The following is a 25,198-nucleotide window of genomic DNA, read 5'->3' as shown; positions in this document are numbered from 1 at the left end:
ACCACCGGGCAGAGACAGCTCAAGCCCTCACACTCTTACATGTGGCATACAGAATCAGTTGGCTTCGCCAAGCAGATGGGAGAAATGGCCAAACTCTCCAGTAGCTCAGGTGGAGCCGTGCCAGTTCACACAGGCTGAGTGCATGCATTCAGCTCGTGCTCTGCTGGGGGCAGGCACCGAGCCCTGCCACCGCCGGCAATCCGGCTCCCAGGCAATCTGGCTCCGGGAGCGCTGACTTCTGACATCTGGTGCCTCCAGGCCTGGGCTGCAGACACAAAGCGATCACAAGTTCTCTAAATTCTATGCATACTTCAGAATGGTAGCTTATTTTCGCTTTTAAATAGCTACAACGTCCACTTCCAGCAGATATAGAGCCCTAAGGAAAACAGCCAACATTTTACTCTTAGAAATAGCCAGGTCGTACTCCGACTTGTAATCCTGAAGCTGCACACATCTCCCCGCAGTTCAGGAGGTGGTCAGCAGCGCGACCTTCGTAGCTTTCTGCTGGTCGTCTGGGATTGCAAGGCAATTTATTTCTATGTTGACCATACAGTGCTAAGAAGGCACGTAGCATCCCATCTGCCAGAAACGGTACCAACAGAACTGTATGAAAAAAGTTACAGGCTTCGCTATCCTAGGAAGTCAGCACCAACCAAAAACAGTGAAGAAATACAAACACTACTGAAAGAAATGAATTAAGGTTTCTTAAACAAATGGGAAAAGCCCAAGTGCTGTAATGGCAGTAAACATTCCAAAGTACGACACGACAGAGCTTCTCACATCAGTATTCTTCTGTTTCATTGTTTGTTGCAGAACCTTAAAAAATGTTTATGGGAAAGGATATGGGTCCTTGCATTCCCATAAATAAAATCGCACCCAGTAGAGAGCAGCTATCCAGTACAGAAGTGCTCTAATATGAGATTTATTTTTCTTCTAAGCAGTAAGTATGTGTTTTTTAAAACCTAAATTTTGAAACCTTTTCAGCAGCCCTAGCCATATGCAGAAGAGTGAAACAGAGGCATTCGAGGAGTCATAAGGGCTCCAGAAGCCTGGCAGGTGCAGAGATGCTTAATTCCCTGCCATGTAACTGTCTGCCTGTCCTCCTCCCATCCTCATCCTCGGCTCTGGCAGCTCTGCAGCCACCCTCCATCCATCCACCACGGGAGCTCCATGTCTGCAGAGGCTCGCACCCTGCCCGGCGGCAGCAGGGCACACCAGGCAGGTATTACACAGCCTGAAGACTGCCCTCGTTTCTCACACAGACCTGACCCAGTTTGGGGCTTGCACAAGGGGAATTACATCACCCAGGCAGCCTGTAGCTGCCTCTCCTGTTTTAGGGCTGAGTTACTCCAGCCTGCCCCGTCCCCTGCCTTTGCAAACACAGGCATGCCGTGCTCTACATGTAATCGCTGTACGAAGGGCACTTTGTGAGAGATAAACAGATCCCCTTCACCTGATCAAAGTTACCATTTGTCCAGACTTTCTGGCTGTCCCACGTTAGACCAACTCGGAGCCTGCTGCCCCGTCACACAACGGGCAGCACGTCCCGAGCCGCAGGAGGGTCACCGGCACCAGGCCACAACCGAGAGCCTGCAGTCCACGCAGCACGATGCCCAGGTCCTGCAGGTGGTGATGCTGAGAAAGCGGGCTCGCGTATTAGGTGAAAAGGCTCCAAAATTCCTCTTGCTTACATCGGGAGAAGAGAGCTATCGTTATTAATCCCCCTCCAGGGAGGTAAACCCTGCAATCAGCTGAGCATCAAATTAACACCCAGACAGCCCCTCTCATGTACTGAGCCCTGGCTTTCAGCAAAGATAAAAACAGGTGAGCAGTTTTCTGGGCTTTGCTTTAAGGCAGAAAACTTCAGACAGTAAGTGCCAGGCGGTGACGACTGCCGCCTCCTTGGCACGCACACAAAGGAGACCCCGTTATGGACTCAGAAACTGCAAAAACTCACAAAGGCAGACACATTTCTGCTGTCCTACTGCTTTTCTTTTGCTCTGCAGAGGTATTTGATCACATTTCTTAATGCACGCTGAAGCTGAGAGAGGAACATGAGTGTGATCTTCTTCCTTCCTATGCAACAGTGCTTCTCATGGTGGGGTCGCCCGTGCTGCCAGCCGGGCTGTCAAGTGGGGCAGCGAGCACAGGATCTGCCAACCTCGCCCCTTCTGTACAGCACCAGCACTCACAAAACCCGTCCTTTCACTACCTGTTCTGGGCACCGACAAGCAACGGAGGATGCGTGGAACAGGACACCAGGTGCCACCAGGAGCAGCGTGCCTTTGCAGAGGGAACCCACCTGCTGTGGGGAGCGCTCAGGGCACAGGACACGCTCGTCCCTCTACGCAGCCATCCCGTGCAAATCCCTTCCAAAAGGGCAGGTTTAACACTAATGCACGGTGCTGAATAGTAAAGAGGATTCTATCACCTCCCCAACTGCCGGCCAAGGCCAGTATCTGGGACTCATCAAGATTTGTCCCTTAAAGCCTGTTTTGTAACCAAGACCTTCCGTGGTCAGCGTGGTACCGGGCCGTACAAACAGGATCAAGCACGCCGGCAAGTCGCAAGAGGATTTGCGCAGGCAGTTTAATAAAACCAGGTATTTCAAAGTCAGTGTTGTGGAAAGCTCTTTGGGTTTTGCTGCAGCCACGTTTTATGGTATTAATCATTTCCTTTTTGTTTGTTTGGCAGCAAAATAGTTGCTTGTGGCCGTAAGATTCCCCTTGCGCTGTCAGATCACACACCAACATTTCAACCTGGAAGCGTGCTGAAAGTAGCCGCGGGCTCTGCGGGGCAGGAAGCCTCATCTTTCTGCTGGATCACCTGCTAGCACGGCTCTGGTACTTTATAGGCAGCCTTCAGTAAGTGGTGATAAAGGACAGAGATGGATCACTGAAGAGTCACATTTAAACCTTTCTGTAAGATAAGAATCTCGTAACAGTTTGCAAGTAATACCCCAATGAATGGTTTTCTTCTCAGTTCAAAAAACTGATTAGAAATAAATCTGAGATCAGTGGGCTTGGGCAGTTTGATTAACAAACATTAGAACTTCTCCAATTTTCATTATGTAATGTTACAATCTCTATAGGGTAAATATTTACTCCAAAAGCAGCCAGCAGTGTCACTAACCCAGTGGATCTAGCAGACTTCCCCCCCCTCCTTTTTTTTTTCTTTTCCAAAAATCAACAAGAATTTCTTCCCCCACTAATACCCCCAATCACATTCAGAGCCATCCTTACCTAACCGATTACTTTGTGATTTAAAGCCCTTCTCCCCGTGCAGCTTGACCGGTAAGGCTCGAGCAATCCAGTTGTTCAGCTGTGAAGGAAACAAAAATTCTCCTTCCTTTCCCCTTGTTCAAACCACACCAAAACTAAGTGACATCAATCCCCTGCGTGACGTGTTTACTAGAGGGATGTTAAAGTTAAGAAAGGAAGAAGCCACCTGAAACCGCAAGTCGGAGGGCACCTGCCTGTCCCGGACCGTGCCTGAGGTCGGTGGGTGCACTTCTGCCCACAGCCAGACTTTGCCCATGCTTGACACAGGAATTAAGGAGCCCACTGTGATTTGTGCGGCTTCGGAACTGAGGGACAGAATAACCCGGGGTCTTAAAAAACACTCCCACGTATCAGCTTTGGGAGATACGCAGGCCCCACTTTATAGATTAACAGCCTCCTTCCTAAAAGGCACCACAATACCACAACCAGCATGAAACCGGTTGTTCCTTGACAAAAACAAACAAAAAAGCCTCTGCAAGAAGGGGTGGAGTATAGCTTGTGTAACTATTTGCCCAAACAACGTTGCACTGCCTTTAAAAGTATTTTTTTTTAATTATGCTAGAGCAGAAATTGGCTTCCTACAAACAAACTCCTTGGAAATACTCGACATGTCCCCCCGGCTGGCCACCCCATCCAGAGGAGCGGTTTGCTTTGTGCTCCACAAAGCCCCAGGCTACCCGAGGTTGGAGACCCGCGATCAGTGGTGTTCCCAGGAATTACTGCTGTCCCCCAGGACCAACACCGCAGCTGGACAGAACTTCTCACCTCACCACATCACCAGCCACGTTTCCAGCTCTGGCGAATTCTCTACAAGTGGCACTTCAATTCCGTACTACAAAGGTCAAGAATAGGAAGCCTCCCTTCCCCGCTCACCGCTCCTGCTGTCGAAGCGAGCAGCATTTCCACGTAAAAGCCACGTCCGAGCCTGCTTTTACAGGCTCTGCCCGTGGTGCCGACAGCAGCAGCAAGGCAGGCGGTACCGGAGGCAGGAGCGAAATCCTGAGCACGGATTTCAGACGAGTGGGAAGGCTCAACGGCAGCACGTCAGGACTCCCAGCTATATTTGTTTTTAGCAGATGAATCTGGGGCAAATCTGCCCAGCCGCCATTAAAGATCACCAGTCGGAAAAGCCAGATCGTAAAAGTCAGCTCGGGGGAAAGGCAGGCCAAGCCTTCTCTCGTGAGGACAAACTGTGGCAAGAGGCAGGCGAATTCTGACGAGCAACGAGGATCCAGACAGCTGGAAGATCCCTCCAGGAGCCGAAGCCCTCATTCCACAGCAGCGGCAGAGAAGTTCTGCAATAAGTGACACATAGAGAAGCAGTGGAACAGAGAGGGGGAAGAAGGCAAAGAGACAGCCCCCTCCTAAGGAAAGACCGGCCTCTGTGACCCTGCAACGCCCGTCAGCGGCTTTGGCCATCGCGACACGCTAACATTATGGCTTTCCTCCTGGAAGGGCACCGCAGGGAAACGGGCTGAGACAGCTCAAACGATGCCTTCACCCTTCAGCACGAGGCACGCTGCATGCTTCCACGATGCTGAAAGCCTGAGCTGATCTCTCCCATTTTCGCAGAATCGCCCCACCCACGCACCCTTCTTTTTTTTGCCATCCAGGGAAGCACTGAGGGATTTCATTACTGGAGACTGATTCACTGCCTTTACTGCCTGATGGCATACCCTCCCATCACCGGTGGTCCAGGGAAGCCCCCATCCCCTCCAGGTGAGATCCAGCCCCCCCCACATCATCACGATGCTGCCTTCAGCCACACGCCAGCGTTTCGCTGCCACGGCTCGCCGAGCTGCCGGTTGGCTCTCCATCCTTCCCCTTCCTTCCTCTTCGGCACTGGCCTTAAAAACCAGGATTTGGGTTTATGCAGTTTTTAGGAACAGAAAGCTACAACACGGTTCTGTCCCTCTTCATTCCCTATCTCGCCTCCAACCCCGATAATTACACTAGAGACAAGAAAGCATTACTTAAGCCACCTACAGCTTACCAAAGAAACTTGAACACAAGCAAAAAAAAGAAAAAAAGACGTAGGAGGAAACGGAAATAAGCAGTTTTGAGCTCTCATGGTATAAAGATGACAATTAGCATATGGCAGACCCAAATCGCTCCAGTCTGTGATGCGATCAGAAGCTAACTTTTATTGGCTACCACTCTAGATTAAAAATCCATTAAAGCTTTAAGAACTGCCAGCAAGATGAGCTTCTTTCAGAGTCATTCCCTCCAGCAGAACATCCTCCTGGCACAGGGCTGGAAAGATTTATAGTAAGTGCCACTTACAGAGGTCACTTTTCTGCTGGTTTTGAGAACAGTCACTAAAAAATGTTCAGTCTTTGCCTGTCCCTCTGAACAGGTCAAGATAAAAGTCACACGGATCCTTATCTACCCCGCACAAACCCTAAGCCAGCGCTCGTTTCGGTACCGCTCAGGCCCAGCACCTCAGGCAGCACGCAGGGGATGTGGCCGGACGAAGGAGCCTCCTGGGCTTCTGTCCACAGCAAAGGACACGGCCCCAAAGATGCGTCCCACTGGCTCAAAGCCTCCCAGTGGTTCAGACAACTCTGCAAGGAAGGACACCACAGCTTACTGCACGCTATGAAAAGCCTAAGATAGTCTTTAGAGGACTGTTGACATACACACAGCACGCCCCAATTAGAGAGAAGCGTTACTGCGCTAAAAACTGGACTATGAATCTCTCCCTAGATATATTTCACTTTTTAGTCTTTAAGTCCGTGAGTATATGACTTCTTATTTGAAGTAACTTTCGGTAGAGCTTTAAGAACAGCATAACGTGCATTTGGCTAAAGAGCATCACAAATATCCCTAACAAAGGTCCCCTGGGGGCTACCAAGCCACGTTGGTAGCCATACCCAACTGTTCAGTCCCAGCACAAGTTAAAGAGGACATGAATTACACTTGCGAACTGGCACAGGCATACCCAACACTAGGATGGGAAGGTGCAACCAGAGAGGGATGTATCAGCAAACTATCAAAAAAGCACCGTGTGGAGTAAGCCCCGAAACAGTAATCTGCACAAGTAGCTGCTGGCTCCTGGACTCAACTGTAAAAAAAAAAAGTATCGCCAGCTCAAATTCATAAAATCACCTAGCTGTCATAAACGCCAGGAGTGTTTCCTGTAGTGCAGGTTCTTGCTGATCAGACACCGCTGCGCGGGCACTCAGGCCCACGCAGAGCCCAAGAGCTGTTTTTCCAAGACTCAGAAGCGGAACAATACAAAGCATTCAGCTGTGATCTCGGAAAAAAAAACCCACGACCTTTCGCGTGTTCCCTCTCTCAAGGAGAGGAAGAGGTTCTGGCCAACTGCTTCCTGCAGGAGACCACTCGTGGCCCGGTTCATTCACCAGCCGTGGCCGTGGCTCGGCCGGCAGCCGTCCCGCAGTGCCAGCACGGGGCTGTGGGCAAGCCTGTCCCCGCATCCTGCTGACATGTCACCATCCCGGGCGGAGGGGACCGTACGCCGTGACATGTCAACGTCCTTAGGCTCAGCTGAGCTCTCTCCTAAAATAGACCAGGAGTGGAACTTCTTGTCTCATCCCCATTGTTCCTGCCCTCCTCCGGAGTCAGCAGGAACAGACCCGAGGGTGCCAAGTCATTCCACACAAAGTGCCCGTTTGTCTAGCTGCAGAAATCCTTGACTGCTATTCACAAGGGCTGAGCTCTGAAATTTGAGCAGGAAGTGTAAATTCTCTCGACGGGAATGCCTGGGTACAATTAATAGCATTCCTTAACCAGACAGCTGGTTACATGGCACTGCCAGGGCAGATTTACCAGCAATGCCGTCAACCTCGCTCAGTTTCACTCCCAATCCTGTCTCTGTTCGGGACAAAGGCAAACGGCAAAAAACTAAAGACTGTCCAGAGGATGCACCTTCTCATCACGATGCAAGTACACATGTTCATAGAGAAGTCCCACTCTAGCAGCAGGGGCTAACAGCTCTGTATCTCCTTCTGGGAAAATAAGCACTTCCCTGACCAGGAGTATTGATTTAGCTGAAATCTAAGCCCTCCTCTCTGCTTTGTGGTGCTGTGTGTGTTTTTTTTTTTTTTTTTAAAGTGCTATAATAAGTATGGGAGGAAGGGAAAGGCACCTCTAAGCCATTCTGTGTCATTTCTTTTTTAAGGGAGAGTCAGAAACAAGAATTTCTTACAGTCTGCATGACCATGCAGATCACCCGTTTCCCCAGTGTTCTCTACTTATTTACCCATTATCTGGGTCTTCTTCCTTTCAATTAGTTAACCGCTGTCATTACAGAATAAGGAAATTCAGATCACATATAAGAGGCTGTCACTACTCACATTCATGGAGAACAGGACGTGCAGTTACAACGGGCAGAAACTTCAAAGGCTGGCTACCGCAAACCTTACTGTGCATTGTCTCAGGAACTCCAGAGCTAGGAACTTCCAGAAGTAAAAAAGTAAACAAAGGAAACCCACACAGCTTCCCTGGGAAGTTCTCTTCCAGAGAGAAGAGGTTCACATCCCAGGACTGAGGGGGAAGAAAAAAAAACAAACAAAATCAGAGCAATCCTCCTCTGTGGGGAATGGCTTTTCCCAAAATACTTAATTTCAAAAGCAGTGAGCTTCTTGAACCCAAACCTTCTCCATTCTACACAACAGCCATCTTGCCATCCATCTTGCATCCAAAAGGCAATTGCTTTACCCAGTCTAGAGATCGTAATACACCTCCTACATTAAAATGCCAAAAGGCACTGGTTTTGCAGGGTTCATTCTTTTGTCGTGTTCCCTCAGTTTGTTGACAACTATGGACAAGAAACCTCCTCAAGCCAACTGACGGCTCCACTCCTACGACAAGTCGGTTTACGAATCTCCCCCACCCCAACATCCCCTGCAGAAACCACCCGACCAGTGCCTTTTGGCATATTTTACTCTTCCGGTTCTTGTGGTGTATTTTTCCACGAGAACACTCGCAATTAAAACAGCAAGACCTGAAAAACCGGAGAACCCCATTAAAAGGGCACAGCCTTATATTTTAAGGAAATTCATACACTAAAAGATTTAAAAACTGAAGGAGACCAGTAGCAAGCTTAGAAATAAAAGATCCACCGCTTTCAGAAGCATGCTAGTTCCCAATGATTAACTTTAAGAGGGGAAAAAAAAAAAAGGAAGAGAAAGCCTCAAGTTTAAGCTTTGTGTTCTCCCAGGCCCATTCCCGCAGGGCAGGTGCAAGACTCCACCAGCCCGTCCCTGGTGCCACTGCCTACAACTGCCAGGGGCAAGGAGGAAAATGCAGACGTGGGGAAGGAGTTTCTCATTTCATACACCCCCAGAACAGAAGCAACGGAAGAGAAGCCAGATTCCTTTTTTCTTTAAGCCAAGAGTGATTGTAAGACTGATAGTAAAGAAGCTGTTCTCCTATAACAGCTTCTGGCTCTTTCTTTATAGCCTTCCTTGTCAGCAAAACTGGTCAGCTGAGATAACGGTGAGGAGAGCGAGGGACAGAGAAGGACACTTCTTCCAAGAGGCAAGGAAATTCAGAAACTTCAATATAAACAGCTTCCCTTAACTAAAGGATTTCATCTGCAAGGATCCCTGCCCAGGATCACCCACGAGTGCGAAGGAAAGAGTACGAGACCTTTCCCATCCTGATAAAATATAAGCTATGGGGTGGGGAAGGTAGCTCTTGGTGGGGAAATGCTTCGAGGAGGTCACTTCGCCCAGCGGGACAGTCACCTTCAGCGATAAGGCACTTGCTACAGCACCTGCCCTTTCCCAAACCAGAACTACTTAATGTACGCACTGTCCCTGATGCTTGCAGGAAACATTTATTCCCTTGACAGAAAACATGCTTAAAAGAGACCTGTAAACAAACAGGTATCATAATCAGATCACTTGACTAAATCCAGCTTGGGCAAGAAGAGATCGTGTCCAAACACGACTGCGTGAGATGAGCCTGGCACGTGCGAACCCTCCCGGACCTAGACCCAGCACCTCGTCCTCCACTCGGGCGTCTTCCAAGTGCCTCCTCATCCTGACTCGATGGGATGCCTCCGTCTCCTGAAGCTCGTCTCCCTTAACAGTTACATGCACCTTCTTAATGCCTCCAGTGGTTAATCACACTCCTTGTTAACCAAGCGTGCCTTTTTCCTAAGCTGAATTTAAAAACTTCCAGGCACCATCATGGCTTTTTCCACTAAATTAAGAGCCCTTGGGTACATAACTTGTTTTGCCCAAAGAAAATTGTGAAACTTTTAAATATAAGCCAATGGAGCGCTTCCTGATTTTACCCTCTATCCTTATTCAGTATTCCCTGTTTATACATCTAATTACAGATGAACATTACTACTATAAAATTAATTAGCTTCTCTGAGTAGCCTTCAGACCCGCAGCAGGGCTCCGAGGGCTCACATATTGCCACATACCTGCTCTGCTCCTGACATCCCTGCCACACGTACCCATGCTCGGGCTCTGCAAACACACTTGGTCATACTAGACCAGGTACCCAAACAATTCAGAGGACCCTCTGCAGCTCTTTTTCCTTCTTCATGCTTCACCACTCGGCGTAACCTTTACATAACCACGCTTTTGATCAGCTCCAATTTGATGTTTTCTTCCAGGCCACTGATGAAAACACAGCAGAGCACCAGACCCAGCACAAAGCCCTGAGGAATCCCCCCGTTCAGAGTTTCCACGTCTGCTTTTTTTAAGCCAGGTTTTTGACTCGCTGACCATTCGTATCTGTTGACCAAGATTCACTTTTCAGTAACACCCCTGCAGATTAGCATCAGGGGAGGAATGGAACAAATATCACACTAAGCCCGGGTGCTCGATGCAAGAGCTTTAATTACCATGTTGTGATCTCCCAGAGTGCTGGCTGAGCCCTGGCACTCGGCCACCTAGCTGTTTCCTTTCTTCCACTCATTTTGACTAAATCCTCCCACCAGCCCTCAGTCGACTCCCTTTTGAGCACCGTCCTGTTCTCTAAGCAGACTCAGCACTCCGTGGGCACCTCCAGCCTCCTTTCCAGCCTTCGGAAAGGCTGGAACAGCCAGAATCAGGGGTTTCGTTTTTTTCTGTTAACATTTGGGTGCCACACAGACCTAGAGCAATTCATGTGAAAGCAATACACTTTTACAACCTGGTTATTCCAGATTGAACAACTCCAAATCTAATAATTTACACTTAATTGATGCTGATATGCTGGACCAAACTGAGTTTAAGAGGCTCGGGAAAGTGTTTAATGAGTTATGTCTCTAAACCATTATTTCCAGCATTCTGATAGGCAGGATAAGCTTTCTTCACAAGCAAAATCTTGAGGAAAAAAAAAAGTTTCCACTGCCAAAGGAAGAAAGTACGTCAAGATCTCTATGGGATCTCCATGTTTCAACTCCTTCCCAGACCGTGCTGGTCCCACAGGCTCTTTGTGCTCGATCACCCACACTGGCTGAGCAGCAGAAGGGATCTGCAGTTTCTTTTCATCAATTCTGCCCTTGCATAGTCCCAGCTCTTTGTTAATTAGATCAAGCTAGCTTTCCGCAGAGAATGCCAGAGTAATGTCTGCTTGTTATCTGCCAAATCACCACAGAGCCTCTTTAATTGCTTTTATAAGTTTAATGCCTCTCTTAAGGCTCCCTTGTTATGTAAAGTGTGTTGTTGTGCACATTAGGCCTTAATCAAAGTCCTCCTCATGCTCAGCACAAGTTTGGATGCATTTGTGACAGAGAAAGCATTTGGCTATATATTAAGGTATTCCAGCTTTGATTTTCTACTCCTCTGCCAGCAGCAGCCCGCCAGCACAGCGGCAGAAGCCTGTCAGCATGCTTAGCCCTTGGCTGCAGACCTCGGCTACAGCAGCTGGAGGTGCTCCGTGCCCGCACACGGCATCTGCTCAGGCTGCCACCTGGACAGCTTCGGGCAGGCCTGCAGGTGTGGAGCAGGACAGTCGGGCAAAGCTCCATCAGCCAGACGCTGCTCACCTCAGCCCCCTTTCCAGGGAGGTATTCAAGAAGTGTTCAAGTTCCTGGGCTTTCAGACCGTAGCTGATGCTACTCTGCGGTACGAACGCTGTTTGTACTGCAAACCACACTGACAGTACAGGATTTCTCCAGATTCCTTTTGAAGTAGCTGGCTAAGTCTTCCCCTCAAGATTTCTGCATCCTTCGATGGTATCTTCAGTCAGCAAGCTGTCCGGGAGGCCTCTGCTCAGGCACAGATTCAACGCATCCTCTAGACAGGTGCGTGCCAGCCTTTAGGTCTTCGCTGATGTTTGAATAAATCCCTAATACCCAAGTTGATTCATTCTTCCTTCAGATTCGCCGACACACCTCTAGAATAGTAACCCCAGGGCAAGCTGAAAGGCCACCACAAAGCGCTTCAAGTCACTGCAACCACTTGCACACTGAAGTGAGCACACTGAAAACGCTGCCGTTACATTTAAGTGGAGTAATACTTTCTTCCTTTTTTTTTCTCGGAGAGAATTCATATTGCCTTCGATATGCCACAAGGCTTTTGGAGGTGTCAGACTGACCCCAAGTCCAGCATTCACACTGACTGAGCAAGAACAAAATTTAAATTATCACAGCTGCTCTGAGATTACAATAGCACCGCATCGGTCTCGCTTGCAGGACTAACTGACATTCTGCTGTTTCGCTTCAGACATAAAAGCAAGTTTGCCTGACCTCCAAGAATTTCTAAAGACCTATTTTTTATGCTTTGAGGAATTTTTCAAGTCAACGGTTCTCTAAGTTTTACACCTGCACGGCTGAAGAATTTTTTTTTCCATGCCTTTTTTCCAAAGCATGTTTCAACTTCAGGCATGCTTAGTCTGTTAATAAATGTGTGCACTTAGCATTTCCTGGCTACCACATATGAAATATTGATCAGTAACTTCCTTAATATTACTTAGAACAAGAAGTCTCCAGCTAGGCAGCTTAAAAGATTAAAGATGGCTAAACCAAAACCCAACTCTACCACATTCTCAGAAGCCCAGCCAGCTTCAAAGTTGCCTCTTCAACAATTTTTGCCTCTAATAGATACTTCTAATTCCCCCTTCTCCCCTCTCACGCATGCAATGACAAAGGACTTCATCAAGTAATGCTTCCCCTTTCTCACACAAGGAATGGTGTTACTTTCTCATTCCTCTTCATCTTTAAGATTCTGTTTCTTGACAAGCATAAAACCCTAGAATGTAAACATAAGGTTTTCAAAAGTTAACAAGAAAAGAGATTTTCATTCAGAGTTTCAGAGTACCTAAACATCAGATCCTACACGTGGTGTTCTACGAGCACAAACCTAAATATTCCTGTTTAATACTTAAGAGATAACACCGATTTGGAAAAGAAAACACATCTCTACATAGCCTTTTGTTTTTATATGGTTAAAAAATGCTGCTTAAACACAGTAAATTCCTGTTTTGCAGTGAGAACTCTCTGAAACAACCCTGACTGTAATTAACTCGACGTACTTGCCAATCAGGAAAACATTAAGTAGAAATTGTTTTGCATAAACAGTAAATACAGATCTCTATTTCTGTACCAAGTACCCAAGAATATATCAAATGGTACTTGGCTGCAGGTACTGAACTCAAAGGTTTAAACTATGAAACTTTGGTGCAGAGAATCTTTCTCCTACAGGGTACTACCTCCCAGATGCTTTCAGGCACCTGAGAGAAACAAGCTCAAAGGAATGACAGAAGGACAATTACGCTGCCGCTAAGCACACACTGTTAGAAACATTGCATCTCTTCCGTTCACCTCGCACCTATAAGCAACAAATTTGAAAACACACTTCGTACTTCGTTGCGTGCTTATATTCTGGCTTTGCTTTGGATCAAACAAGATGCACCTCAGTCCTCACGGGAAGAGTCTCACTCCACCACCACCCCCTCCTTGCCCTGGTAACCCAGTCCCACCTCAGAGGTGTTTGAAACAAAGCAGTTCTGAGCAGGCGAAGGGCAGGCAGCGGGCAGAGGGGGCGCACAGCCAGTCGGGGCTGCGCGACACCCCGGCAAGGCCAGACAGTCGATCAGCACTCCTAGTAACAGCTGTGATCTGGGGGAAAGGATGGAAAGCTACCGTTCGACAGCACAAAAGGCGTAACTCACACCCGCGCGCACGTGTACAAACTTCCGCGCGCACATACACATCAACAAGGCCCTTTGGAGCTGCGTGGCGGGAGGACAAGAGAAGGCTGCGTGCACGCGCACACACGCCTGTGTGCACACACGGAGGGTCACAAATGGAGGACAGAACGCTAAACGTGAGTCAGCAGTGCACCCTGGCAGCGATGCAGGCTAACAGCATGCCGGGCCCCAGCAGCAGGAGCACGGCCCGACCGAGAGAAGCGACTCCTTCCTTCCACTCGGCTCTTCTGAGAGGCACCCGAAACACAATGCGCGCTTTTTTGGACGCCCCCAGCACATGAAAGACACAGATAAAACTGAGCGAGTTCAGAGGGGGGCTGCCGAGATGCTGAGGGGGATGGAGCACTTGCCACACGAAGGGAGGCTGCGCAAGCCAGGGGGTCGTAAACTGCAACAGCAGAGGTTGTGACCTGACCCAAAGGAGAGGCTTTTCCCTGGGAGGTCAGGTCAAGCCCCGAAGCAGGGGCCCAGGGACTGGCAAATCGTTGGCTTTGGGGGGTTTCCGACGTGAATGAACAAAGTCCCGCTCTGAACTTGGTGCCGACACGGCTTTGAGCAACAGGCTGGACTGGACACCTCCTGAGGCAGTTCCCAACCTGAATTATTCCATGGCACCAATGTTGATTCCAGAGAACACTATAACGACCTGTTACAGTTTTTTATGTCAGACTACACCTTTCAAATCTTCACTAAAATGCATCCACTATCGAGATGAGGCAGAAAATGTTGTTTGGTTCTCCTCCTGAGAAGAACACGTGATGTGCAGAACACAGAGTAGTGCTCAGGATCTGAAAAACTCTCCAGTACCAAAATGGGAATTTCAAAGTGTCAAGAGATTTTAGGGATGCAGAAGCTACCAGTAACCCAGGTATAGTACAAGGGGAACACAGTAGCTAAAGAGTCAATCTTTTTCAGGGGAAAAAAGGTGGTATACAGTCCGAGGCAGCGTTAGCCTAGAAAAGATCACATGCTGCATCCACGACAGCTCTCCCTTAAAACAGCAACTGCATTTTTCTTGGAAGTTTCACATTCAGCACGTACCATTACTGAACAACCCCTACACTCTGATGCTGTTAAGATCACAGGATAAAAGGCTGCGTTGTTCGCTCTGCATGTTCCAGAGGTATAGCTTCACACCTGGGAAAAGAAGCCTCGCTTACAAACCAAGGCCACGTTAGAGCTTACACCAGGAGCACCAGCAGTGGTCTAAGCGGGCTGTTTTGTTTTCGTCCCTCTGCTGGATACTACTGCCCCTGGAGCAGAAGTACCAAAACAAAGGCTGTTTATTCCGAACTAATTGATTTCGCATCAAAGCGGACAGAGCGCTCATAAGGTCCATCACTCTAAGCCGGGGAGGGGACAGGAATTACAACTTTTGACCAGGCAGCAGAAACACCTTGAACCAAAGCAGAAGCTTCTGCAGGGATTGCTTATGGGCTAAGGGACTGTTCACTAGGCACAATGCTTGGGTAACTGTACAAAAAAATCTGACGTTGACGAAGTTTAAAAACACAATCAAATGTGATCATTACCATCTCATTCGCATAAAAAAGAAGGAAAAGAGCTACGATCTTTTAGTTTTTTTTTTTTTTTTTTTTTTTAGCAATACAGACTCCACACCTGCATATATACTAACGTGACGTGCTGACAACTTTTTACAGCCCCAATTTTGGGCAAATCGACGAAGGAGCAGGAGGGGAAACACGTGTCACAGACGCGAGCCCCCGAACACCCTGCCACCAAGGCAACCACCAGCAAAAGCAACCCCAAAGCGGCTCGAGGGAGGGGAGCGAGTTCAGCAGCGCCGAGCCCGGACCGAGCGAGGCAGCGAGGGCTCAGCACACCGAGGCTCCAAGCATCGCCCAGGCCACTCTCTGCGGCTGCTCCCCGCTCCTCCGGCCCGCTGCTCTCCGCTGGGCACGACCAGCGCCGCCCCAGGCCCCCCTCGGCCCGGCCGGGGCCGCCCCCCGGTGCCCCCCTCGGATCCCAGCCCCCGGCTTAGGCCGTGCACCGCCGACCAGCGGCGGCGGGACGCCGAGGGCGGCCGAGCCGTGCCGCCGTCCCCCGCGCAACCCGGCCTCGGCGGCCTCCGGCCCCGCTCCCCCGGCGGGAGGCGGCGGCCCGGGGCCCGGCGGCCGCGCCCCCCTCTCCCCCCGCAGCCCGGTGCCCGCTCCCCGGAGCCCCCCCGGAGGGGCGGGGCGGGGCCGCGGCCTCCGCCGGTTCCCCCCCTCCCTCACCACGCAGCCTCCGGCCGCCCTTCCCGGCCCGCTCCCCGTTGCGGCGGCTCCTCTCACCTCGGCGGGGGGGGGGGCGGGCCGGGGGATGGGAGGCTGCGGGCCCCGGCAGCTGGCGGCCGCCCCGCCCGGCCGCCCGCCCGCCTCCGTGCCGGCCTCGGCGCTCAGCCGCCGCTCGGGGGCCGCATCACCCAGCGTCCGGCCCCGCACCCCCGCCGGAGCAGCCGCCCGATCCCCCGGGCAGCAACAGGCGCCTCCGCCTCAAAGGTTCCGCAGGGCGGAGAAAGGTTCCCCCCGCCCGCCTCTCCGGCCCTGAGGGAGCTCGGCCCCCCTCCCCGCGGGGCGCTGCTAATTAGCCGCGGCGCCCCGCGGTAATTAAGGCGGGGGGTCCTAGGGGGGGCTCTAGTCCGGCCTCCCCCTCGCGGCAGGGTCAGCGCTGAGCCCCGGCCTCGCCCGGCCAGGCGTTAAAACCCTCTGCCCGCAGAGCGACACCGCTGCCCGGGCCCCTGCTCCAGCACCGGGTTGGAAGGGACCCTAAAGATACCTGAATCCAGCCCCCTGCCACAGGCAGGGACACCGCCCGCTAGGTCAGGTTGGCCAAGGCCCCATCCAGCCTGGCCTTGAACACCCCCGAGCCCCTCTCCAGCTCCTTCTCATCTCCTCAGCCTTGCACACCGTATGCCCTGGCCCTTTCGCAGCCTCCGCAGGACTTGCTTCAGTTTGCCTCTTCCCCACGTTGTCCTGCATCCCTAGCGGGAGGCACTGCTGGCTGCCCCAAGAGCCCTCTGCACAGCAGCAGGAGCCCGGCATTTTCTTTTGTTCAAAGGAAGAACAAGACAAGCAGAGAAACTGCCTATCTGGCTCCCCAGGCTGGTACTCAATAAATAGCCAGAATATTAAAAAAGTGACTGGTACCTCAGTTCGGGTATGTAGTGGCAGCCCGGGTACAATCCATGTAACTCAGCCTCTTAGCAGGTCTTCCATATTTCAGGAAAGGCGTAGCTGATCCAGAATAAAAGGACTAACACCACTGACCAGAAGGCTCAGAAAGATCTCACAAACAGCACGTCCCTGGGGACCCTTCAGAGGCGTGAGATACCAGATCCTTCACCCTCCTCCCTGCCTAGACACCCAGTCCTCCATAGGACTTTCTTGTGTTGAACCTGACATGAAGACTACAGAATTTTTCACTGCTCCAACCCATCATATAGAGACTTCCAGAGAGGGATGAAGGCAGAGGCCTCAGAGAGGCAGAGAAGTACAAGCTAAAGCAAGCACAGAACCCCCCAACAGAACTGTGAGGAGTTCCTGTTGGATTTCATTCTGCACTGCAACATAACAACTACTGAGGATAAGGAAAAGGATGAGGTTCTTAGTGACTTTGCATCTGTCTTTACAACCCAGACCACTTATTCTTGGGGTACTCAGCCTCCCAACCTGGAAGTCTGAGACAAGGAGCAGAAAAAACTTTGGAACAGGCAAGGTTTCTGACCAACCTCATCTCCTTCTACAACTGGATGACCCGCCTGGGGGATGAGGGAAAGGCTGTTGATGTACTCTACCTAGACTTCAGCAAGGCCTTTGACACGGTCTCCCACAGCATTCTCCTGGAGAAGCTGGCAGCCCGTGGCTTGGACAGGTACGCTCTTTGCTGGGTTAAAAACTGGCTGCACGGCTGGGCCCAGAGAGTGGTGGTGAACAGAGTGAAATCCTGCTGGCGACCGGTCACCAGTGGTGTTCCCCAGGGGTCGGTGTTGGGGCCTGTCCTCTTTAATATCTTTATTGATGACTTGGATGAGGGAATCGAGTGCACTCTCAGTAAGTTTGCAGATGACACCAGGTTGGGGGGAAGCGCTGATCTGCCAGAGGGTGGGAAGGCCCCGCAGAGGGACCTGGACAGGATGGGTCGATGGGCAGAGGGCAATGGGATGAGGTTCAACACAGCTGAGTGCTGGGTCCTGCACTTTGGCCACAACAACCCCATGCAATGCTATAGCTTGGGGCAGAGTGGCTCAAAAGCTGTGCAGAGGAAAAGGATCTGGGGGTGCTGACTGATGCTCACCTGAACACAAGCCAGCAGTGTGCCCAGGTGGCCAAGAAAGCCAATGGCATCCTGATTTGTGTCAGGAATAGTGCAGCCAGCACACCAGGGAGGTGATCGTCTCCCTGTGCTCTGCTCTGATGAGGCCACACCTCGAGTGCTGTGTTCAGCTTTGGGCCCCTCGCTACAAGGAGGACATCGAGGCCCTGGAGCGTGTCCAGAGAAGGGCTACGAAGCTGGTGAAGGGCCTGGGACACAAGTCCTATGGGGAGCGGCTGAGGGCACTGGGGGTGTTTAGTCTGGAGAAGAGGAGGCTCAGGGGAGACCTCATTGCTCTCTACCGCTACCTGAAAGGAAGGTGTGGGGAAGCTGGGGGTCAGCCTCTTCTCACAGGTAACTAGTGATAGGACTAGAGGGAATGGCCTCAAGTTGTGCCAGGGGAGGTTCAGGTTGGAAATGAGGAGACATTTCTTCTCAGAAAGAGCAGTCAGGGTTTGGAAGAGTTTGCCCAGGGAAGCGGAGTCACCGTCCCTCTGGGTGTTCAAGGAAAGGTTGGACATGGTGCTTAGGGACATGACTTAGGGGGTGACATTGGTAGTAGGGGGATGGTTGGACCAGTTATCTTGGAGGGCTTTTCCAACTTTAATGACTCTATGAGAAAAAAAAAAATCATGCTTCAGCTACGTGCTGCTCTACAGCAGCACTGACAAGCACAATCCAGCAAAGGCCACTTCTGTAGTCACTGCAGTAGCCAGTCTTCTGGGTGGGCTCAGTGGTTCCCACCCAACTGGAGCAGAGCAGCCATCCATGCAACCCTTCAAATCCCTTCACAGCCTTTCACACATATATCAACCATCACCAGAAGTGCCATACAAAAAAGTTGATGTTGTTCCCTGGGCCAGTGACTGTTCACCACAGCCAAAGTCCTGGTAGGTACAGGACAGCAGCATGCCCCCTCTCCGAGAGCTGATTAATAACCCACAACTTACACCGGGGCCAAGAAGAACAAGGCAGCAGCTACCTTAATACAGGAAAAGCCATCAGATTTGGAAGCAGCAGCTTTCACCTCTATCTCTTTAAGTGTTCATGTCACTTACAGTCTGAACGGGGTTCCTAGGCAGTATCGGTTACATGGATTAGGAGCTGTAGAGGACATTAGAACAATTTCTCTTTCTGAGGTTTTTACAGCTTAATGGACAGGAAGTGTTTCTGGTGACCATCCAGCTTCTGATGCTCCAACCAGAGTCTCCCCCAAAACTCCTCATCTTCCCTTTGTGCTTTTTTGTCCTAGAATCACTCTCAATTAACAGTACAAAAATAAAACAGATGTCATCCATCCCTCCTAAGCTGCACATACATTATTCATCAACATGCCCTAATTGATTCTCTCATAACCATGAGCACTTCTGCACTTGGCTATGTCATTCTTGTCCAACAGAGCACAATTTACGAAGCTTCAAGCTACTTGGAAAAGGCACTTTCAAAGCCCTACCTTTCACAGCTTTTCTGATGAAAGCTGTGATCTCAAAGTTAGATCTCAATACACAGAGCTGTCAGGCCTTGGTTTGGTATCCAGATGAAAGCGTCCATCGAGTAACTCTGCTGCACTGATGCTCAGTGCCATGAAAAGGAGACCAGTACTGCTGTAGTTACCCTGTGTCCCCTTCCCACCCCAGGGTCTTTTAAAGAGGTGCAAAGCACAATTTGGGAAACACCTCCAAATAAGTGCTCTGAAATCTGTAACCTGCAAAATGCATAGGGAAAATCCTTGCAAAAATCTTTCCTTGAAAGTTATGGAAAGATCTCCTAAGCCTAACCACAGTCACAGGTGAGAGCACTGAAGGCTGTCTCAGGAGAAATACATACCCCATCAACAGGGTAACGAAGCTGTCCTTTCAGTGCCCTGTCATGCATTGCAAGACGTTCTGGATTCTTCCATCCTAAACTATGCCCAAAAGTTCAGGAAACTGAAAGCGTGTGATGAGATACTTGGAAACAAAGTGAACACCATCAACCTGCAGTCCATGGACACAAAGTTGCAGCTCCGAGTTTCATTCTACAACTCAGCTGGGAGTCCTCATATGACAACGCAATTAATAAATCACCAACCTCATCATTGGCACAAGTGTGTTAGCTTTGATGGGACAATAAATCTCAGCAAGTATTTCTCAGATACTCTAGTGGCAGCATTACAACTGCTGCGGCATAACTCCTGCCACTGGTAAGCATGCCCTTGCTTTGACACGTCTTTTCCAATTGCTAGGTCTGACCTGTGTTGTTTTACCCAACGTGGAGGAGGCAGAGCCACCAGTGTGCCATGTTGTCACCACTCCTGCTTGCTGCAGACCTTCTACAGCCAATAGTGCTCCACGCCACGCCACCGTCCTCCTGCTTAGCAGAACCTGCATTGCCTCAGTTACACTACCTGCACAAAGGCCTCCTTTTCCAGGTGCCTTTACTTGTCTCTGAGTTTCCCATTTCTTTATTTGGGGCTCACTCTGGATGATGACATTCAGAGTTTCCTTTGCCTGCTGCTACATCCCCCCCCTGCCAGCACTCCAGCTGTTCCCTCACTCACGGCAAGCACATCCAGACTACGGGAAGGGAAACCCACAGGTGCTGCTAAGCCGTTCCCTTCCTGGGAAAAGGGCTCAAACAGCTACGCAGAGGGAAGCAAGTGAAAGATCACCACACTGGCAACATCACACTTAAAGTTACATGAAGCTTTGTGCTCAAGGACCTGGTCAAGAAGTTACAAGGGAGCCTCCCCTCACAGAGAAGTCAGTTGAAGTTGTGGTAGTTCAGCTCAAGGACATTTAGCAAGCATCGTAACATTCAGCTTGGATTTCCCTTGCACCTCAATGGTTAGTCTGCAGCCTTCTCCTTTCCCCACTAGAAGGAGCTAAGAACACTGGAGAACAGAAGCCAGGGAGTTTTGTTACGGACAAGTTAAACATAACCCTCATCACCTGAAACAACTTAAACTCCACATATGAGGCACTGAACTAGACCAGTCCAGGAAAGATTCAGTATCATTTCCAAGCAAGATCTCTTTGCCTGGAAAGACAGCATTTTTCTTAACCTATGCTGAGCTGCTTTGGGAAGGATTGCAGTGTCAAAGCATTGTGACATACCTCAGCACAGCACTGCTTACTTGAAACACTCTTCATCCTTCAACATCCTGTTTTCAAACAGGGCAAGACAGAACTGGGTGCAGGCACTTGGAGAAGGCAATAGGAAGGTAAAGCAAAGCACCACCTCTCCCAGAGAGAAGTAGAAGCTTACAGCTTCAGGTCAGGAAAAGCAATAACAAGGCTACAACAGTACACAGGGTAATAACAGGAGGGTGTGAGAGCAGGAGAGAGTGCTTTGCCTACAAGAAGGAAAGCAGTATATTTAAAGAAACAGAAGCAGTGAATTAAAGAACTAATGGAAGGCAACGCTCTATTAGGAAAGGTCACACAGCTACTCCTGGCAGTCCTTGCAGCAGGGTGCCTAGCTAAATCAGGGCTCGTGCTGCTTAGCCACCCACTACAAGGGCTATGAGATCATCAGTAAACATGCCTACAGAGCACACGAAGGACAGTCATCCCGTAGACACAGGCAAAGCTAACCCTTCGGTTCCAGCACAGGTAGCTACATCACTGAATTACCTGCAAAAAGCATTAGCAAATTCCCAGCTAGTCCTACAGAAACCTGAAAGGTACATAGCTTTCTTCTTTCACTGCTTTACTAGTATGATACATACACAGTACAGAAATTGAGTATTAAGCAAACAAAATACAGGCTAATAAGATGGCATTACCATATTCTTGCTTGCATACTTCCAAGCCCAGTCTGAGAAACTAAACCCCTCCATATTCCCAGCTCTCTTCTTTCGAGCCCTCCTTCCCAGCCAGCTGGTTGCAACAGGTGCAACAAGGTGAGCCAAATGATGTCCACCTCCACCACAGCCCCAAAATGCACTGACCCTTTCATTAGCTGTGGGGCAGAGAAAATGACATGATCCACGACCAGGATGAATGGGTTTCCACCACCACTCTTCTGCCAAAACCTCTTTTCCATTGCTCCAGAGAGCTTTCTCCTGGGGAATTAATTCTGACAGTGCTCCATACCAGGGATCTTCCTGCCTGTGATAACCCTGTCCTTGCACTGGGCTGTGAATGTCAGGGCCCTAATGAGCCTCAGTGGCCCTGATGAGCCTCACGTGGGGCCTCCACTCAAGTTTGGTTCTCCTGCTTGGGACACTGCCCTGTCCAGGGTTTGTTCCTCCCCCTGGGGCTGAGGTTGTTGGCCACTACCCTCAGTTTGTCCATGTTTTGCCCATGGTTTTCAATGGGACATGTGTGCAGGACAGCTACAGGCCAGCCAGGACCAATGAACCCTGTCTGAGCTCAGTGAACCCTTTCTGTTTCGCTTGCTTCACAACTTGATCAATTTGTTGTCGCAGATGGGGATGGCAAAAGGTGTTTTGGAGGGGGAGGAAGGATATGTGCCATTGAATGGCTAGTAATAAATGATTTCTCTATTTTGTGTGGTGATGAAGCAGGCAGAAGAACTATTGGCAGGTTATCAAGGCTTGGATAGACAGATTAGTTCATTGGTCACATTACTGCTGATAAGACACTTGCTTCTTCATCCTGTAGACTCAGTTAGGGTTTACTTATTAATCTGCAGCCATAAAATAAGATGGCCAACTTTTTTCTTTGTTTTTAGTATGTTCTCCACTCTCTTCTTTTTTTTCTTCGTGTGGGAGAAATTTTATTCATTAACGCACCTGCAACCACTGCAGATCCTTTGATTTAAACAGCCCACGTGTAAGGACTAGTGTTAATTTCACCCTTTATTAGCACATGGTATATCCTTTTTAGGTTCATAATCCTGGGACAATCAATGAACCCTATGAGACTTGCTGTGGTTGTACACATGACTGCTTGCTCAGGCAATGAGTTTTAATGCAACCAAGAGCTGTTCCTTTCCAGATTCCCTGCTGGCATCCAGCCACATCCCATCTGGAGCCCTGCAGCCATTGCACACCAGTCACCATGCAGAGCCCGCTGGGCTGGAGGGGTTTCCCTAAGCCCTGTACACGCTGCATTTGGAGCCCCTTACAACTAAGTGCAAGCCATAACATCTGATTTGCACATACACTTTGCTGCAGCTCTTGTGTTCTTCCCTGTTTCATTACCAGCAGATGCTAGTCATATTTCTTGTGATGCCAAAACTTCTTTCTAAAACACTGGTAGAGTCAAAGATGAAAGTAATCATATTAAGGGCGGAGATTGTGCTTAAAAATTACGATTCATTATGCTCTACCATCCCTGCATGCCCTGTCTTTGGGAAGGGATCTTCACAACACAGTTATTCCTGCTTTCTCACTCAGTGTTTAAGTAGGAAAATTATGGAATTGTACGTATGAAGAAGATAATCTCAAGGCTGCCTGTGTGCATAACTGCCCTGATGCATAAAACAGGATGCAATATTAATATGTTATTCTTTCCTCTGCATGGCTGGAGCCCAAGCAGGTGAAAGACCTTCCATGCTGGAATGCAACACAGCCTGCACACATAAGCCATGGGCAGGACGAAGGGAAGGACAATGAATTCAATAAAATGGGCAATCAGCTAGGAAAGCTGCTGCTTACAGATCAGAAAAGCAGCTGAGGTGACAATATACATCTTAGAAGATGCCTGGGAACCGTACAGCGTTCCCTTTCAGATACTACCAAAGGATTATGAAACAGCAGATGGTTGTTTTGTATTTAATAGTCCAGGGACTGGGACATGTGTAGCAGGTGGGAGAGCAGGACTCGGATCCTTCCTATTCCCTGTGTTCTGGTCGAAGAAGTAGCCCCTGAGATTTCCCCTCCTTCACCCTGTGCAGTGACACAGTACCCACATTTAAGGTGCTCAAATAAACCCTCTCTGACTTGGGCTTGGTCTCCTGAGCCACTTCCTTGGTTCTCTCTGCCCACCTTCCTCCTCTACGTGACACTGGTGAGAACAAAAGCGTGGAGTAAACTGAGCTCCACGCTTCAATACAGCTTAAGTTGCTGTCTGCACCCAGGCCTAGACCATGCAAAGGATGATTTTGCAAAAGATGACTGAAGTTAAATGGCATGAGGAGGGGGGAAGGTATTAGTAAAATTTTTATTTCAGTTATTTCCAAGCATCCAAAATGACTGTGAAAAATAAATAAATAAATAAAAGGCAAATTAATCAGCAAAGCACCTGTGCTGCAGCCAAACTGCATACAGCCATGGTGGAGGATTGTTACAGATGGCTGAGCCTGGAAACACTGTGTAGCAACAAGAATTATGTAAAGCATTAGGAGAAAACTGAAGAAGAACCACAAAAAAGACAGAAGAAGCCAGTGTATGACTGGAACTGGAGCCACAGAGGTTTAGAAATCGTCAGCCAAATAATGGGAGAGGTTTACCTGGACAAGCTTGCAGGAACCTGCCAAGGCTTCCACGGACACAGCAAACCCAGTGTGGAGTCAGCCCCAGCCATGGAGTCATAAATGGACAGGATGCGGGGCTGAGGGCTGCAGCAGGAGGTGACAGCCCAGGTGACTCCATTGTACAGCTGCTTCTTCCACGGGGTTAAAAAGCAGCAGGTGGGGAAGGTTTTCCCATTTATATGACTCCTGGAAGACCACAGGACCAAGGAGGTATTTCCAAATGCAGGTGCCCTGCTCTCAGCTCTGCTGTGAGGTGAGCTAGAGGCAGGGACTCTGCCTGGCTCTTTTCCAGGATGCCCCAGTGCTATCAAGAGATCTGCGTACCTCTCAGGGCTTTGCAGGAGAATTGCAAAGCCCTTCAGCTGTTTCAGGCTGGACATGTATTCTACAGCTTGCATAAACTTGCCTTACTCAGTCATCTTTCATTTTCTTAGTTGTATGTAACTCGTCCTCTAACTAGAAACCTGACCCAGCCTGGCTGCCTTTCCGTGGGCTGATGAGCAGCTCCTCCTGCCCTGCTTTGAGGTCAAAACCTTTGTTTTTGAGGACACCAACTCTTTTCAATCTCCAATTCATATTCTGCAGACCCGAAGCCTCCTTCTTAGTGCCTCTTTGATGCCCTCTCCTTTGGATCCAAAGCCGTTTTTGGTGTTCAAAGAATCATTCTCAGAGTCTAAGGCCCCATTTGAGAGTCTAGAACCTCATTTTGAGAAATTCTCTTTAAAAACTCCATAGGATTTTTTTTTCAGCTGTAGAGCATACTAATAGAGCCCAAAGGCTCATTTTTTATAGACAAAAGACTAACTATAGGAAAAGAGGCAGAAGAAATCAAGAGTCATTATTCTTCCTCCAAGAAAAACACTGGCTGTTCCTGGAGAGAGGAAAACCTCCTTTTAGGGATCTGGGAGGAGTGCTGAGATGCCAGGCTGGGAACTGCCGTCCCCTCCTTTCACTGCTCCTCCAGGAGATGCTCTGCTGGGCCTGCCCCGCCGCAGGGCCCTGGGCACACTGCCCTGTTTCTGCTCTGGTGTGTCCCCTTCCTGGCAGCGATACCTCTG

The 25,198-nt window shown here is 49.6% G+C and overlaps 1 protein-coding gene across 3 annotated transcripts in view; it reads right to left on the bottom strand.

Moving 5' to 3' along the window:
- RAD54L2 (RAD54 like 2) overlaps positions 1 to 16,312 on the bottom strand; it is a 61,803-nt gene extending 45,491 nt beyond the window's left edge. Inside the window, exon 1 of one of the 3 annotated variants that reach the window (XM_080606563.1) lies at positions 15,698 to 16,312. The gene's annotated coding sequence lies outside the window, so the exon portion shown is untranslated. Of the gene's footprint in view, positions 1 to 1,467; positions 3,161 to 15,697 lie in introns of those variants that run through there. The other 2 variants (XM_080606566.1, XM_080606564.1) reach the window with 2 other exon arrangements.
- Positions 16,313 to 25,198: the final 8,886 nt, after the last annotated feature.

The sequence above is a fragment of the Anser brachyrhynchus genome, assembly GCF_964034855.1.
Source record: "Anser brachyrhynchus genome assembly, chromosome: 10".
Taxonomy (NCBI): Eukaryota; Metazoa; Chordata; class Aves; order Anseriformes; family Anatidae; genus Anser; species Anser brachyrhynchus.
Note: the sequence above shows the minus strand (reverse complement) of the source record. Positions and strands in the feature narration are given on the sequence as shown.